The sequence below is a fragment of the Pleurodeles waltl genome, chromosome 8 (genome assembly GCF_031143425.1).
Source record: "Pleurodeles waltl isolate 20211129_DDA chromosome 8, aPleWal1.hap1.20221129, whole genome shotgun sequence".
Lineage (NCBI taxonomy): Eukaryota > Metazoa > Chordata > Amphibia > Caudata > Salamandridae > Pleurodeles > Pleurodeles waltl.
In genome coordinates this window covers 1,961,191-1,978,593 of record NC_090447.1, presented here as the reverse complement: position 1 = coordinate 1,978,593, position 17,403 = coordinate 1,961,191, and the positions used below count along the sequence as shown (strand labels likewise).

General features: G+C 63.8%; 1 protein-coding gene across 4 annotated transcripts in view; it reads right to left on the bottom strand.

Annotated features, from left to right (window-relative positions):
• Positions 1-15,288, bottom strand: part of LOC138249652 (zinc finger protein ZFP2-like) — a 125,944-nt gene extending 110,656 nt beyond the window's left edge. For 2 of the 4 annotated variants that reach the window (XM_069203607.1, XM_069203610.1), the window contains exon 1: positions 15,150-15,288. The gene's annotated coding sequence lies outside the window, so the exon portion shown is untranslated. Of the gene's footprint in view, positions 1-15,140 lie in introns of all 4 variants that reach the window. The other 2 variants (XM_069203608.1, XM_069203609.1) reach the window with 2 other exon arrangements.
• Between the last annotated feature and the right edge of the window lie 2,115 nt (positions 15,289-17,403).

The following is a 17,403-nucleotide window of genomic DNA, read 5'->3' as shown; positions in this document are numbered from 1 at the left end:
CCTGGGGGTGCTGGAAGGTGAGGGGTCAGGGGGTACTGTGACACCAGGTGGCGGGGGGGGTGAGTAGTGGTCCCTGGGGGTGTTGGAAGGTGAGGGGTCAGGGGGTACTGTGACACCAGGTGGCTGGGGGGTGAGTAGTGGTCCCTGGGGGTGTTGGAAGGTGAGGGGTCAGGGGGTACTGTGACACCAGGTGGCTGGGGGGGGGTGAGTAGTGGTCCCTGGGGGTGTTGGAAGGTGAGGGGTCAGGGGGTGCTGTGACACCAGGTGGCTGGGGGGGTGAGCAGTGGTCACTGGGGGTGTTGGAAGGTGAGGGGTAATCAGGGGGGTGGGGTCAGGGGGTACTGTGACACCAGGTGGCTGGGGGTGAGTAGTGGTCCCTGGGGGTGCTGGAAGGTGAGGGGTCAGGGGGTACTGTGACCCCAGGTGGCTGGGGGTGAGTAGTGGTCCCTGGGGGTGCTGGAAGGTGAGGGGTCAGGGGGTACTGTGACACCAGGTGGCTGGGGGGTGAGTAGTGGTCCCTGGGGGTGTTGGAAGGTGAGGGGTCAGGGGGTACTGTGACACCAGGTGGCTGGGGGGTGAGTAGTGGTCCCTGGGGGTGCTGGAAGGTGAGGGGTCAGGGGGTACTGTGACGGGGGTGAGCAGTGGTCACTGGGGGTGCTGGAAGGTGAGGGGTAATCAGGGGGTGGGGTCAGGGGGTACTGTGACCCCAGGTGGCTGGGGGGTGAGTAGTGGTCCCTGGGGGTGCTGGAAGGTGAGGGGTCAGGGGGTACTGTGACACCAGGTGGCGGGGGGGGGTGAGTAGTGGTCCCTGGGGGTGTTGGAAGGTGAGGGGTCAGGGGGTACTGTGACACCAGGTGGCTGGGGGGTGAGTAGTGGTCCCTGGGGGTGTTGGAAGGTGAGGGGTCAGGGGGTACTGTGACACCAGGTGGCTGGGGGGTGAGTAGTGGTCCCTGGGGGTGTTGGAAGGTGAGGGGTCAGGGGGTGCTGTGACACCAGGTGGCGGGGGGGGTGAGTAGTGGTCCCTGGGGGTGTTGGAAGTGAGGGGTCAGGGGGTACTGTGACACCAGGTGGCGGGGGGGGTGAGTAGTGGTCCCTGGGGGTGTTGGAAGGTGAGGGGTCAGGGGGTACTGTGACACCAGGTGGCTGGGGGGTGAGTAGTGGTCCCTGGGGGTGTTGGAAGGTGAGGGGTCAGGGGGTACTGTGACACCAGGTGGCGGGGGGGGGGTGAGTAGTGGTCCCTGGGGGTGTTGGAAGGTGAGGGGTCAGGGGGTACTGTGACACCAGGTGGCTGGGGGGTGAGTAGTGGTCCCTGGGGGTGTTGGAAGGTGAGGGGTCAGGGGGGTACTGTGACACCAGGTGGCTGGGGGTGAGTAGTGGTCCCTGGGGGTGCTGGAAGGTGAGGGGTCAGGGGGTACTGTGACACCAGGTGGCGGGGGGGGGTGAGTAGTGGTCCTGGGGGGTGTTGGAAGGTGAGGGGTCAGGGGGTGCTGTGACACCAGGTGGCTGGGGGGGTGAGCAGTGGTCACTGGGGGTGTTGGAAGGTGAGGGGTAATCAGGGGGTGGGGTCAGGGGGTACTGTGACACCAGGTGGCTGGGGGTGAGTAGTGGTCCCTGGGGGTGCTGGAAGGTGAGGGGTCAGGGGGTACTGTGACCCCAGGTGGCTGGGGGGTGAGTAGTGGTCCCTGGGGGGTGCTGGAAGGTGAGGGGTCAGGGGGGTACTGTGACACCAGGTGGCTGGGGGGTGAGTAGTGGTCCCTGGGGGTGTTGGAAGGTGAGGGGTCAGGGGGTACTGTGACACCAGGTGGCTGGGGGGTGAGTAGTGGTCCCTGGGGGTGCTGGAAGGTGAGGGGTCAGGGGTACTGTGACGGGGGTGAGCAGTGGTCACTGGGGTGCTGGAAGGTGAGGGGTAATCAGGGGTGGGGTCAGGGGGTACTGTGACCCCAGGTGGCTGGGGGGTGAGTAGTGTCCCTGGGGGTGCTGGAAGGTGAGGGGTCAGGGGGTACTGTGACACCAGGTGGCGGGGGGGGGGTGAGTAGTGGTCCCTGGGGGTGTTGGAAGGTGAGGGGTCAGGGGGTACTGTGACACCAGGTGGCTGGGGGGTGAGTAGTGGTCCCTGGGGGTGTTGGAAGGTGAGGGGTCAGGGGGGTACTGTGACACCAGGTGGCTGGGGGGGTGAGTAGTGGTCCCTGGGGTGTTGGAAGGTGAGGGGTCAGGGGGTGCTGTGACACCAGGTGGCGGGGGGGGTGAGTAGTGGTCCCTGGGGGTGTTGGAAGGTGAGGGGTCAGGGGGTACTGTGACACCAGGTGGCGGGGGGGGGGGTGAGTAGTGGTCCCTGGGGGTGTTGGAAGGTGAGGGGTCAGGGGGTACTGTGACACAGGTGGCGGGGGGGGTGAGTAGTGGTCCCTGGGGGTGTTGGAAGGTGAGGGGTCAGGGGGTACTGTGACACCAGGTGGCTGGGGGGTGAGTAGTGGTCCCTGGGGGTGTTGGAAGGTGAGGGGTCAGGGGTACTGTGACACCAGGTGGCTGGGGGGTGAGTAGTGGTCCCTGGGGGTGCTGGAAGGTGAGGGGTCAGGGGGTACTGTGACACCAGGTGGCTGGGGGGTGAGTAGTGGTCCCTGGGGGTGTTGGAAGGTGAGGGGTCAGGGGGTACTGTGACACCAGGTGGCTGGGGGTGAGTAGTGGTCCCTGGGGGTGCTGGAAGGTGAGGGGTCAGGGGGTACTGTGACACCAGGTGGCGGGGGGGGTGAGTAGTGGTCCCTGGGGGTGTTGGAAGGTGAGGGGTCAGGGGGTACTGTGACACCAGGTGGCTGGGGGGTGAGTAGTGGTCCCTGGGGGTGTTGGAAGGTGAGGGGTCAGGGGGTACTGTGACACCAGGTGGCTGGGGGGTGAGTAGTGGTCCCTGGGGGTGTTGGAAGGTGAGGGGTCAGGGGGTGCTGTGACACCAGGTGGCTGGGGGGGTGAGCAGTGGTCACTGGGGGTGTTGGAAGGTGAGGGGTAATCAGGGGGTGGGGTCAGGGGGTACTGTGACACCAGGTGGCTGGGGGTGAGTAGTGGTCCCTGGGGGTGCTGGAAGGTGAGGGGTCAGGGGGTACTGTGACCCCAGGTGGCTGGGGGGTGAGTAGTGGTCCCTGGGGGTGCTGGAAGGTGAGGGGTCAGGGGGTACTGTGACACCAGGTGGCTGGGGGGTGAGTAGTGGTCCCTGGGGGTGTTGGAAGGTGAGGGGTCAGGGGGTACTGTGACACCAGGTGGCTGGGGGTGAGTAGTGGTCCCTGGGGGTGCTGGAAGGTGAGGGGTCAGGGGGTACTGTGACGGGGGTGAGCAGTGGTCACTGGGGGTGCTGGAAGGTGAGGGGTAATCAGGGGGTGGGGTCAGGGGGGTACTGTGACCCCAGGTGGCTGGGGGGTGAGTAGTGGTCCCTGGGGGTGCTGGAAGGTGAGGGGTCAGGGGGTACTGTGACACCAGTGGCGGGGGGGGGGTGAGTAGTGGTCCCTGGGGGTGTTGGAAGGTGAGGGGTCAGGGGGTACTGTGACACCAGGTGGCTGGGGGGTGAGTAGTGGTCCCTGGGGGTGTTGGAAGGTGAGGGGTCAGGGGGTACTGTGACACCAGGTGGCTGGGGGTGAGTAGTGGTCCCTGGGGGTGCTGGAAGGTGAGGGGTCAGGGGGTACTGTGACACCAGGTGGCGGGGGGGTGAGTAGTGGTCCCTGGGGGTGTTGGAAGGTGAGGGGTCAGGGGGTACTGTGACACCAGGTGGCTGGGGGGTGAGTAGTGGTCCCTGGGGGTGTTGGAAGGTGAGGGGTCAGGGGGTACTGTGACACCAGGTGGCTGGGGGGTGAGTAGTGGTCCCTGGGGGTGTTGGAAGGTGAGGGGGTCAGGGGGTGCTGTGACACCAGGTGGCTGGGGGGGGTGAGCAGTGGTCACTGGGGGTGTTGGAAGGTGAGGGGTAATCAGGGGGTGGGGTCAGGGGGTACTGTGACACCAGGTGGCTGGGGGTGAGTAGTGGTCCCTGGGGGTGCTGGAAGGTGAGGGGTCAGGGGGTACTGTGACCCCAGGTGGCTGGGGGGGTGAGTAGTGGTCCCTGGGGGTGCTGGAAGGTGAGGGGTCAGGGGGGTACTGTGACACCAGGTGGCTGGGGGGTGAGTAGTGGTCCCTGGGGGTGTTGGAAGGTGAGGGGTCAGGGGGTACTGTGACACCAGGTGGCTGGGGGGTGAGTAGTGGTCCCTGGGGGTGCTGGAAGGTGAGGGGTCAGGGGGTACTGTGACGGGGGTGAGCAGTGGTCACTGGGGGTGCTGGAAGGTGAGGGGTAATCAGGGGGTGGGGTCAGGGGGTACTGTGACCCCAGGTGGCTGGGGGGTGAGTAGTGGTCCCTGGGGGTGCTGGAAGGTGAGGGGTCAGGGGGGTACTGTGACACCAGGTGGCGGGGGGGGGTGAGTAGTGGTCCCTGGGGGTGTTGGAAGGTGAGGGGTCAGGGGGGTACTGTGACACCAGGTGGCTGGGGGGTGAGTAGTGGTCCCTGGGGGTGTTGGAAGGTGAGGGGTCAGGGGGTACTGTGACACCAGGTGGCGGGGGGGGGTGAGTAGTGGTCCCTGGGGGTGTTGGAAGGTGAGGGGTCAGGGGGTACTGTGACACCAGGTGGCTGGGGGGTGAGTAGTGGTCCCTGGGGGTGTTGGAAGGTGAGGGGTCAGGGGGGTACTGTGACACCAGGTGGCTGGGGGTGAGTAGTGGTCCCTGGGGGTGCTGGAAGGTGAGGGGTCAGGGGGTACTGTGGACACCAGGTGGCGGGGGGGGGTGAGTAGTGGTCCCTGGGGGTGTTGGAAGGTGAGGGTCAGGGGGTGCTGTGACACCAGGTGGCTGGGGGGTGAGCAGTGGTCACTGGGGGTGTTGGAAGGTGAGGGGTAATCAGGGGGTGGGGTCAGGGGGTACTGTGACACCAGGTGGCTGGGGGTGAGTAGTGGTCCCTGGGGGTGCTGGAAGGTGAGGGGTCAGGGGGTACTGTGACCCCAGGTGGCTGGGGGGGTGAGTAGTGGTCCCTGGGGGTGCTGGAAGGTGAGGGGTCAGGGGGGTACTGTGACACCAGGTGGCTGGGGGGTGAGTAGTGGTCCCTGGGGGTGTTGGAAGGTGAGGGGTCAGGGGGTACTGTGACACCAGGTGGCTGGGGGTGAGTAGTGGTCCTGGGGGTGCTGGAAGGTGAGGGGTCAGGGGTACTGTGACGGGGGTGAGCAGTGGTCACTGGGGGTGCTGGAAGGTGAGGGGTAATCAGGGGGTGGGGGTCAGGGGGTACTGTGACCCCAGGTGGCTGGGGGGTGAGTAGTGGTCCCTGGGGGTGCTGGAAGGTGAGGGGGTCAGGGGGGTACTGTGACACCAGGTGGCGGGGGGGGTGAGTAGTGGTCCCTGGGGGTGTTGGAAGGTGAGGGGTCAGGGGGTACTGTGACACCAGGTGGCTGGGGGGTGAGTAGTGGTCCCTGGGGGTGTTGGAAGGTGAGGGGTCAGGGGGTGCTGTGACACCAGGTGGCGGGGGGGGTGAGTAGTGGTCCCTGGGGGTGTTGGAAGGTGAGGGGTCAGGGGGTACTGTGACACCAGGTGGCGGGGGGGGGGTGAGTAGTGGTCCCTGGGGGTGTTGGAAGGTGAGGGGTCAGGGGGTACTGTGACACCAGGTGGCGGGGGGGGGTGAGTAGTGGTCCCTGGGGGTGTTGGAAGGTGAGGGGTCAGGGGGTACTGTGACACCAGGTGGCTGGGGGGGTGAGTAGTGGTCCCTGGGGGTGTTGGAAGGTGAGGGGTCAGGGGGTACTGTGACACCAGGTGGCTGGGGGTGAGTAGTGGTCCCTGGGGTGCTGGAAGGTGAGGGGTCAGGGGGTACTGTGACACCAGGTGGCTGGGGGGTGAGTAGTGGTCCCTGGGGGTGGTTGGAAGGTGAGGGGTCAGGGGGTACTGTGACACCAGGTGGCTGGGGGTGAGTAGTGGGTCACTGGGGGTGCTGGAAGGTGAGGGGTAATCAGGGGGTGGGGTCAGGGGGTGCTGTGACCCAGGTGGCTGGGGGGTGAGTAGTGGTCACTGGGGGTGCTGGAAGGTGAGGGGTAATCAGGGGGTGGGGTCAGGGGGTACTGTGACACCAGGTGGCTGGGGGGGTGAGTAGGTGGTCCCTGGGGGTGCTGGGAAGGTGAGGGGTCAGGGGGTACTGTGACACCAGGTGGCTGGGGGGTGAGTAGTGGTCACTGGGGGTGCTGGAAGGTGAGGGTCAGGGGGGTGTTGTGACACCAGGTGGCTGGGGGGTGAGTAGTGGTCCCTGGGGGTGCTGGAAGGTGAGGGGTCAGGGGGTACTGTGACACCAGGTGGCTGGGGGGTGAGTAGTGGTCCCTGGGGGTGTTGGAAGGTGAGGGGTCAGGGGGTGTTGTGACACCAGGTGGCTGGGGGGTGAGTAGTGGTCCCTGGGGGTGCTGGAAGGTGAGGGGTCAGGGGGTACTGTGACACCAGGTGGCTGGGGGGTGAGTAGTGGTCCCTGGGGGTGCTGGAAGGTGAGGGGTCAGGGGGTACTGTGACACCAGGTGGCTGGGGGGTGAGTAGTGGTCCCTGGGGGTGCTGGGAGGTGAGGGGTCAGGGGGTACTGTGACACCAGGTGGCTGGGGGGTGAGTAGGTGGTCCCTGGGGTGTTGGAAGGTGAGGGGTCAGGGGGTGCTGTGACACCAGGTGGCTGGGGGGTGAGTAGTGGTCACTGGGGGTGCTGGAAGGTGAGGGGTCAGGGGGGTACTGTGACGGGGGGTGAGCAGTGGTCCCTGGGGGTGCTGGAAGGTGAGGGGTCAGGGGGTACTGTGACGGGGGGTGAGTAGTGGTCACTGGGGGTGCTGGAAGGTGAGGGGTCAGGGGGTACTGTGACACCAGGTGGCTGGGGGGTGAGTAGTGGTCCCTGGGGGTGTTGGAAGGTGAGGGGTCAGGGGGTGCTGTGACACCAGGTGGCTGGGGGGTGAGTAGTGGTCACTGGGGGTGCTGGAAGGTGAGGGGTCAGGGGGTGCTGTGACGGGGGTGAGCAGTGGTCCCTGGGGGTGCTGGAAGGTGAGGGGTCAGGGGGTACTGTGACACCAGGTGGCTGGGGGGTGAGTAGTGGTCCCTGGGGGTGCTGGAAGGTGAGGGGTCAGGGGGTACTGTGACACCAGGTGGCTGGGGGGTGAGTAGTGGTCCCTGGGGGTGTTGGAAGGTGAGGGGTCAGGGGGTGTTGTGACACCAGGTGGCTGGGGGGTGAGTAGTGGTCCCTGGGGGTGCTGGAAGGTGAGGGGTCAGGGGGTACTGTGACACCAGGTGGCTGGGGGGTGAGTAGTGGTCCCTGGGGGTGCTGGAAGGTGAGGGGTCAGGGGGTACTGTGACACCAGGTGGCTGGGGGGTGAGTAGTGGTCCCTGGGGGTGCTGGGAGGTGAGGGGTCAGGGGGGTACTGTGACACCAGGTGGCTGGGGGTGAGTAGTGGTCCCTGGGGGTGTTGGAAGGTGAGGGGTCAGGGGGTACTGTGACACCAGGTGGCTGGGGGGTGAGTAGTGGTCCCTGGGGGTGTTGGAAGGTGAGGGGTCAGGGGGTACTGTGACACCAGGTGGCTGGGGGGTGAGTAGTGGTCCCTGGGGGTGTTGGAAGGTGAGGGGTCAGGGGGTGTTGTGACACCAGGTGGCTGGGGGGTGAGTAGTGGTCCCTGGGGGTGCTGGAAGGTGAGGGGTCAGGGGGTACTGTGACACCAGGTGGCTGGGGGGTGAGTAGTGGTCCCTGGGGGTGCTGGGAGGTGAGGGGTCAGGGGGTACTGTGACACCAGGTGGCTGGGGGGTGAGTAGTGGTCCCTGGGGGTGTTGGAAGGTGAGGGGTCAGGGGGTACTGTGACACCAGGTGGCTGGGGGGTGAGTAGTGGTCCCTGGGGGTGTTGGAAGGTGAGGGGTCAGGGGGTACTGTGACACCAGGTGGCTGGGGGGTGAGTAGTGGTCACTGGGGGTGCTGGAAGGTGAGGGGTCAGGGGGTGCTGTGACGGGGGGTGAGCAGTGGTCACTGGGGGTGCTGGAAGGTGAGGGGTAATCAGGGGGTGGGGTCAGGGGGTACTGTGACCCCAGGTGGCTGGGGGGTGAGTAGTGGTCCCTGGGGGTGCTGGAAGGTGAGGGGTCAGGGGGTACTGTGACACCAGGTGGCGGGGGGGGTGAGTAGTGGTCCCTGGGGGTGTTGGAAGGTGAGGGGTCAGGGGGTACTGTGACACCAGGTGGCTGGGGGGTGAGTAGTGGTCCCTGGGGGTGTTGGAAGGTGAGGGGTCAGGGGGGTACTGTGACACCAGGTGGCTGGGGGGTGAGTAGTGGTCCCTGGGGGTGTTGGAAGGTGAGGGGTCAGGGGGTGCTGTGACACCAGGTGGCGGGGGGGGGTGAGTAGTGGTCCCTGGGGGTGTTGGAAGGTGAGGGGTCAGGGGGTACTGTGACACCAGGTGGCGGGGGGGGTGAGTAGTGGTCCCTGGGGGTGTTGGAAGGTGAGGGGTCAGGGGGGTACTGTGACACCAGGTGGCGGGGGGGGGTGAGTAGTGGTCCCTGGGGGTGTTGGAAGGTGAGGGGTCAGGGGGTACTGTGACACCAGGTGGCTGGGGGGTGAGTAGTGGTCCCTGGGGGTGTTGGAAGGTGAGGGGTCAGGGGGTACTGTGACACCAGGTGGCTGGGGGTGAGTAGTGGTCCCTGGGGGTGCTGGAAGGTGAGGGGTCAGGGGGGTACTGTGACACCAGGTGGCTGGGGGGTGAGTAGTGGTCCCTGGGGGTGTTGGAAGGTGAGGGGTCAGGGGGTACTGTGACACCAGGTGGCTGGGGGTGAGTAGTGGTCACTGGGGGTGCTGGAAGGTGAGGGGTAATCAGGGGGTGGGGTCAGGGGGTGCTGTGACCCCAGGTGGCTGGGGGGTGAGTAGTGGTCACTGGGGGTGCTGGAAGGTGAGGGGTAATCAGGGGGTGGGGTCAGGGGGTACTGTGACACCAGGTGGCTGGGGGGTGAGTAGTGGTCCCTGGGGGTGTTGGAAGGTGAGGGGTCAGGGGGGTACTGTGACACCAGGTGGCGGGGGGGGGGTGAGTAGTGGTCCCTGGGGGTGTTGGAAGGTGAGGGGTCAGGGGGTACTGTGACACCAGGTGGCTGGGGGGTGAGTAGTGGTCACTGGGGGTGCTGGAAGGTGAGGGGTCAGGGGGTGTTGTGACACCAGGTGGCTGGGGGGTGAGTAGTGGTCCCTGGGGGTGCTGGAAGGTGAGGGGTCAGGGGGTACTGTGACACCAGGTGGCTGGGGGGTGAGTAGTGGTCACTGGGGGTGCTGGAAGGTGAGGGGTCAGGGGGTGCTGTGACGGGGGGTGAGCAGTGGTCCCTGGGGGTGCTGGAAGGTGAGGGGTAATCAGGGGGTGGGGTCAGGGGGTGCTGTGACCCCAGGTGGCTGGGGGGTGAGTAGTGGTCACTGGGGGTGCTGGAAGGTGAGGGGTAATCAGGGGGTGGGGTCAGGGGGTACTGTGACACCAGGTGGCTGGGGGGGTGAGTAGTGGTCCTTGGGGGTGCTGGAAGGTGAGGGGTCAGGGGGTACTGTGACACCAGGTGGCTGGGGGGTGAGTAGTGGTCCCTGGGGGTGTTGGAAGGTGAGGGGTCAGGGGGGTACTGTGACACCAGGTGGCGGGGGGGTGAGTAGTGGTCCCTGGGGGTGTTGGAAGGTGAGGGGTCAGGGGGTACTGTGACACCAGGTGGCTGGGGGTGAGTAGTGGTCCCTGGGGGTGTTGGAAGGTGAGGGGTCAGGGGGTACTGTGACACCAGGTGGCTGGGGGGTGAGTAGTGGTCACTGGGGGTGCTGGAAGGTGAGGGGTCAGGGGGTGTTGTGACACCAGGTGGCTGGGGGGTGAGTAGTGGTCCCTGGGGGTGCTGGAAGGTGAGGGGTCAGGGGGTACTGTGACACCAGGTGGCTGGGGGGTGAGTAGTGGTCACTGGGGGTGCTGGAAGGTGAGGGGTCAGGGGGTGCTGTGACGGGGGGTGAGCAGTGGTCCCTGGGGGTGCTGGAAGGTGAGGGGTCAGGGGGTACTGTGACACCAGGTGGCTGGGGGGTGAGTAGTGGTCCCTGGGGGTGTTGGAAGGTGAGGGGTCAGGGGGGTACTGTGACACCAGGTGGCTGGGGGGTGAGTAGTGGTCACTGGGGGTGCTGGAAGGTGAGGGGTCAGGGGGTGTTGTGACACCAGGTGGCTGGGGGGTGAGTAGTGGTCCCTGGGGGTGCTGGAAGGTGAGGGGTCAGGGGGTGCTGTGACGGGGGGTGAGCAGTGGTCCCTGGGGGTGCTGGAAGGTGAGGGGTCAGGGGGTGTTGTGACACCAGGTGGCTGGGGGGTGAGTAGTGGTCCCTGGGGGTGCTGGAAGGTGAGGGGTCAGGGGGTACTGTGACACCAGGTGGCTGGGGGGTGAGTAGTGGTCCCTGGGGGTGCTGGAAGGTGAGGGGTCAGGGGGTGCTGTGACGGGGGGTGAGCAGTGGTCCCTGGGGGTGCTGGAAGGTGAGGGGTCAGGGGGTACTGTGACACCAGGTGGCTGGGGGTGAGTAGTGGTCCCTGGGGGTGCTGGAAGGTGAGGGGTCAGGGGGTACTGTGACACCAGGTGGCTGGGGGGTGAGTAGTGGTCCCTGGGGGTGTTGGAAGGTGAGGGGTCAGGGGGTACTGTGACACCAGGTGGCTGGGGGTGAGTAGTGGTCCCTGGGGGTGCTGGAAGGTGAGGGGTCAGGGGGTACTGTGACACCAGGTGGCTGGGGGGTGAGTAGTGGTCCCTGGGGGTGCTGGAAGGTGAGGGGTCAGGGGGTGCTGTGACGGGGGGTGAGCAGTGGTCACTGGGGGTGCTGGAAGGTGAGGGGTAATCAGGGGGTGGGGTCAGGGGGTACTGTGACCCCAGGTGGCTGGGGGGTGAGTAGTGGTCCCTGGGGGTGCTGGAAGGTGAGGGGTCAGGGGGTACTGTGACACCAGGTGGCGGGGGGGGTGAGTAGTGGTCCCTGGGGGTGTTGGAAGGTGAGGGGTCAGGGGGTACTGTGACACCAGGTGGCTGGGGGGTGAGTAGTGGTCCCTGGGGGTGTTGGAAGGTGAGGGGTCAGGGGGTACTGTGACACCAGGTGGCTGGGGGTGAGTAGTGGTCCCTGGGGGTGCTGGAAGGTGAGGGGTCAGGGGGTACAGTGACGGGGGGGGGGGTGAGTAGTGGTCCCTGGGGGTGCTGGAAGGTGAGGGGTCAGGGGGTGGGGTCAGGGGGTGCTGTGACGGGGGGGTGAGTAGTGGTCACTGGGGGTGCTGGAAGGTGAGGGGTCAGGGGGTACTGTGACACCAGGTGGCTGGGGGGTGAGTAGTGGTCCCTGGGGGTGTTGGAAGGTGAGGGGTCAGGGGGTACTGTGACACCAGGTGGCTGGGGGTGAGTAGTGGTCCCTGGGGGTGCTGGAAGGTGAGGGGTCAGGGGGTACTGTGACACCAGGTGGCTGGGGGGTGAGTAGTGGTCCCTGGGGGTGCTGGAAGGTGAGGGGTCAGGGGGTGCTGTGACGGGGGGTGAGCAGTGGTCACTGGGGGTGCTGGAAGGTGAGGGGTAATCAGGGGGTGGGGTCAGGGGGTACTGTGACCCCAGGTGGCTGGGGGGTGAGTAGTGGTCCCTGGGGGTGCTGGAAGGTGAGGGGTCAGGGGGTACTGTGACACCAGGTGGCGGGGGGGGGGTGAGTAGTGGTCCCTGGGGGTGTTGGAAGGTGAGGGGGTCAGGGGGTACTGTGACACCAGGTGGCTGGGGGTGAGTAGTGGTCCCTGGGGGTGTTGGAAGGTGAGGGGTCAGGGGGTACTGTGACACCAGGTGGCTGGGGGGTGAGTAGTGGTCCCTGGGGGTGTTGGAAGGTGAGGGGTCAGGGGGTACTGTGACACCAGGTGGCTGGGGGGGTGAGTAGTGGTCACTGGGGGTGCTGGAAGGTGAGGGGTCAGGGGGTGCTGTGACGGGGGGTGAGCAGTGGTCACTGGGGGTGCTGGAAGGTGAGGGGGTAATCAGGGGGTGGGGTCAGGGGGTACTGTGACCCCAGGTGGCTGGGGGGTGAGTAGTGGTCCCTGGGGGTGCTGGAAGGTGAGGGGTCAGGGGGTACTGTGACACCAGGTGGCGGGGGGGGTGAGTAGTGGTCCCTGGGGGTGTTGGAAGGTGAGGGGTCAGGGGGTACTGTGACACCAGGTGGCTGGGGGGTGAGTAGTGGTCCCTGGGGGTGTTGGAAGGTGAGGGGTCAGGGGGGTACTGTGACACCAGGTGGCTGGGGGGTGAGTAGTGGTCCCTGGGGGTGTTGGAAGGTGAGGGGTCAGGGGGTGCTGTGACACCAGGTGGCGGGGGGGGGTGAGTAGTGGTCCCTGGGGGTGTTGGAAGGTGAGGGGTCAGGGGGTACTGTGACACCAGGTGGCGGGGGGGGTGAGTAGTGGTCCCTGGGGGTGTTGGAAGGTGAGGGGTCAGGGGGTACTGTGACACCAGGTGGCGGGGGGGGTGAGTAGTGGTCCCTGGGGGTGTTGGAAGGTGAGGGGTCAGGGGGTACTGTGACACCAGGTGGCTGGGGGGTGAGTAGTGGTCCCTGGGGGTGTTGGAAGGTGAGGGGTCAGGGGGGTACTGTGACACCAGGTGGCTGGGGGGTGAGTAGTGGTCCCTGGGGGTGTTGGAAGGTGAGGGGTCAGGGGGTACTGTGACACCAGGTGGCTGGGGGTGAGTAGTGGTCCCTGGGGGTGTTGGAAGGTGAGGGGTCAGGGGGTACTGTGACACCAGGTGGCTGGGGGGTGAGTAGTGGTCACTGGGGGTGCTGGAAGGTGAGGGGTCAGGGGGTGCTGTGACGGGGGGTGAGCAGTGGTCACTGGGGGTGCTGGAAGGTGAGGGGTAATCAGGGGGTGGGGTCAGGGGGTACTGTGACCCCAGGTGGCTGGGGGGTGAGTAGTGGTCCCTGGGGGTGCTGGAAGGTGAGGGGTCAGGGGGTACTGTGACACCAGGTGGCGGGGGGGTGAGTAGTGGTCCCTGGGGGTGTTGGAAGGTGAGGGGTCAGGGGGTACTGTGACACCAGGTGGCTGGGGGGTGAGTAGTGGTCCCTGGGGGTGTTGGAAGGTGAGGGGTCAGGGGGTACTGTGACACCAGGTGGCTGGGGGGTGAGTAGTGGTCCCTGGGGGTGTTGGAAGGTGAGGGGTCAGGGGGTGCTGTGACACCAGGTGGCGGGGGGGGGGTGAGTAGTGGTCCCTGGGGGTGTTGGAAGGTGAGGGGTCAGGGGGTACTGTGACACCAGGTGGCTGGGGGTGAGTAGTGGTCCCTGGGGGTGCTGGAAGGTGAGGGGTCAGGGGGTGCTGTGACGGGGGGTGAGTAGTGGTCCCTGGGGGTGCTGGAAGGTGAGGGGTCAGGGGGTACTGTGGCTGGGGGTGAGTAGTGGTCCCTGGGGGTGCTGGAAGGTGAGGGGTCATCAGGGGGTGAGGTCAGGGGGTACTGTGACACCAGGTGGCTGGGGGGTGAGTAGTGGTCCCTGGGGGTGTTGGAAGGTGAGGGGTCAGGGGGTGCTGTGACACCAGGTGGCGGGGGGGTGAGTAGTGGTCCCTGGGGTGTTGGAAGGTGAGGGGTCAGGGGGTACTGTGACACCAGGTGGCTGGGGGTGAGTAGTGGTCCCTGGGGGTGCTGGAAGGTGAGGGGTCAGGGGGTGCTGTGACGGGGGGTGAGTAGTGGTCCCTGGGGGTGCTGGAAGGTGAGGGGTCAGGGGGTACTGTGGCTGGGGGTGAGTAGTGGTCCCTGGGGGTGCTGGAAGGTGAGGGGTCATCAGGGGGTGGGGTCAGGGGGTACTGTGACACCAGGTGGCGGGGGGGTGAGTAGTGGTCCCTGGGGGTGTTGGAAGGTGAGGGGTCAGGGGGTACTGTGACACCAGGTGGCTGGGGGTGAGTAGTGGTCCCTGGGGGTGCTGGAAGGTGAGGGGTCAGGGGGTACAGTGACGGGGGGGGGGTGAGTAGTGGTCCCTGGGGGTGCTGGAAGGTGAGGGGTCATCAGGGGGTGAGGTCAGGGGGTACTGTGACACCAGGTGGCTGGGGGGTGAGTAGTGGTCCCTGGGGGTGTTGGAAGGTGAGGGGTCAGGGGGTGCTGTGACACCAGGTGGCGGGGGGGTGAGTAGTGGTCCCTGGGGGTGTTGGAAGGTGAGGGGTCAGGGGGTACTGTGACACCAGGTGGCTGGGGGTGAGTAGTGGTCCCTGGGGGTGCTGGAAGGTGAGGGGTCAGGGGGTACAGTGACGGGGGGGGGGTGAGTAGTGGTCCCTGGGGGTGCTGGAAGGTGAGGGGTCATCAGGGGGTGAGGTCAGGGGGTACTGTGACACCAGGTGGCTGGGGGGTGAGTAGTGGTCCCTGGGGGTGTTGGAAGGTGAGGGGTAATCAGGGGGTGAGGTCAGGGGGTACTGTGACACCAGGTGGCGGGGGGGGTGAGTAGTGGTCCCTGGGGGTGTTGGAAGGTGAGGGGTCAGGGGGTGCTGTGACACCAGGTGGCGGGGGGGTGAGTAGTGGTCCCTGGGGGTGTTGGAAGGTGAGGGGTCAGGGGGTACTGTGACACCAGGTGGCTGGGGGGTGAGTAGTGGTCACTGGGGGTGCTGGAAGGTGAGGGGTCAGGGGGTGCTGTGACGGGGGGTGAGCAGTGGTCACTGGGGGTGCTGGAAGGTGAGGGGTAATCAGGGGGTGGGGTCAGGGGGTACTGTGACCCCAGGTGGCTGGGGGGTGAGTAGTGGTCCCTGGGGGTGCTGGAAGGTGAGGGGTCAGGGGGTACTGTGACACCAGGTGGCTGGGGGTGAGTAGTGGTCCCTGGGGGTGCTGGAAGGTGAGGGGTCAGGGGGTGCTGTGACGGGGGGTGAGCAGTGGTCACTGGGGGTGCTGGAAGGTGAGGGGTAATCAGGGGGTGAGGTCAGGGGGTACTGTGACCCCAGGTGACGGGGGGTGAGTAGTGGTCCCTGGGGGTGTTGGAAGGTGAGGGGTCAGGGGGGTGGGGTCAGGGGGTACTGAGGACCCCATGAGAGTGACCCGGGGGGGTGCACGGTGCGGGGGGTAATGTCACTGGTGAGCCCCTCCTGTGCCCCCGCGGGGTCTCGTCAGCCTCCTGCGCCCACAGCTTCCCAGGATAACCTATAACAATAATACGTCATGTCCTAGACACAACTCACAATACGTACGTCACGTCACGTCACGTCACGTCACACACGCACCGCGCGGCCGCCGCTGCCTCCGGTGCCGCCTCCGCCGGGTCCGCCGAGAACTCCCATCAAAGGACGCGGGTTGCAGAGCTCCTTCCCCTCCGCCCAGCGCCTGACGTCAGGCGTCGGCGTGCGTTATGACGCGAGGCGCGGGGGCTGCCGGGAAGTGTAGGACGCAAGAGAGGGGCGGGCCTCGGGCAGCGCGTGGACCTGCGGGAGAGAGAAGTGACGGTGTTCTAACCGTATGTGTCTCCTATCCGTGCGAGTCCCCACTGACTCTGAGGGAGACGGAGCCGCACGTGTGTGTCTCCCCGTCTGCCCGTGTCCCCCTCCCCGAGCGCAATGCGAGGAGCACCAATAGTCTTTCAGTACGCAAGAGAGGGGCGGGCCTCGGGCAGCGCGAGGACCTGTGGGAGAGAGAAGTGACGGTATTCTAACCGTATGTGTCTCCTATCCGTGCGAGTCCCCACTGACTCTGAGGGAGACGGAGCCGTACAGCTGCACGTGTGTGTCTCCCCGTCTGCCCGTGTCCCCCTGAGCGCAATGCGAGGAGCACCAATAGTCTTTCAGGGAGTATCTTTAACCCCTTCGCTGCCAGGCCTTCCCCCCTTAGGTGCCAGCCCTTTTTTTGGCTATTTGGAGCAGTTCGCGCTTAGTCCCTCATAACTTTTTGTCCACATAAGCTACCCCGGTCCAAATTTGCGTCCTTTTTTTCCAACATCCTAGGGATTCTAGAGGTACCCAGACTTTGTGGGTTCCCCAGAAGGAGGCCAAGAAATTGGCCAAAATACAGTGAAAATTTCGTTTTTTCCCAAAAAATGGGAAAAAGTGGCTGCAGAAGAAGGCTTGTGGTTTTTCCCCTGAAAACGGCATCAACAAAGGGTTTGCGGTGCTAAAATCACCATCTTCCCAGCTTTCAGGAACAGGCAGACTTGAATCAGAAAGCCCAATTTTTCAACACAATTTTGGCATTTTACTGGGACATACCCCATTTTTACAATTTTTTGTGCTTTCAGCCTCCTTCCAGTCAGTGACAGAAATGGGCATGAAACCAATGCTGGATCCCAGAAACCCAACATTTCTGAAAAGTAAACAAAATTCTGAATTCAGCAAGGGGTCATTTGTCCAGATCCTACAAGGGTTTCCTACAGAAAATAACTGAAAAAGAAAAATATTGAAATTGACGTGAAAAAAACATCAAATTTTCTCTACGTTTTTCTCTAACTTTTTCCTGCAATGTCAGATTTTTTAAAGCAATATACCGTTACGTCTGCTGGACTCTTCTGGTTTCAGGGATATATAGGGCTTGTAGGTTCTTCAAGAACTCTAGGTTCCCAGAGTCAATCCTGCAGTGGGTTTTCATTCTATAACGGGTATACAGCAGTTCATTTGCAGAAAAATATAAAGAGTGAAAAATAGCTATCAAGAAAACCTTCTGTATTTCCAAAATGAGCACAAGATAAGGTGTTGAGAAGCAGTGGTTATTTGCACATCTCTGAATTTTGGGGTGACCATACTAGCATGTGAATTACAGGGCATTTCTCAAATAGATGTCTTCTTTACACACTCTCTTATATTTGGAAGAAAAAAATGAGAGAAAGACAAGGGGCAATAACACTTGTTTTGCTAATCTATGTTCCCCCAAGTCTCCCGATAAAAATTTATACCTCACTTGTGTGGGTAGGGCCTAGCGCCCGCGACAGGAAACGCCCCAAAGCGCAACATGGACACATCACATTTTTTGAAAGGGGAGACCTAGGGGAATCCACGATGGGTGACTTGTAGGGCTCTGACCAGGTTTCTGTTACCCCAGAATCCTTTGCAAACCTCAAAATTTGGCTAAAAAACACATTTTCCTCACATTTCTGTGACAGAAAGTTCTGGAATCTGAGAGGAGTCACACATTTCCTTCCACCCAGCGTTCCTCCAAGTCTCCCGATACAAATGATACCTCACTTGTGTGGGTAGGCCTAGCACCCGCGACAGGAGATGCCCCAAAACGCAACGTGGACACATCACATTTTTTGAAAGAAAACAGAGGTGTTTTTAGCAAAGTGCCTACCTGTAGATTTTTGCCTCTAGCTCAGCCGGCACCTAGGGAACCTACCAAACCTGTGCATTTCTGAAAAACTAGAGACCAAGGGGAATCCAAGATGGGGTGGACTTGTGGGGCTCTGACCAGGTTCTGTTACCCAGAATCCTTTGAAAACCAAAAAATTTGGCAAATAAACAC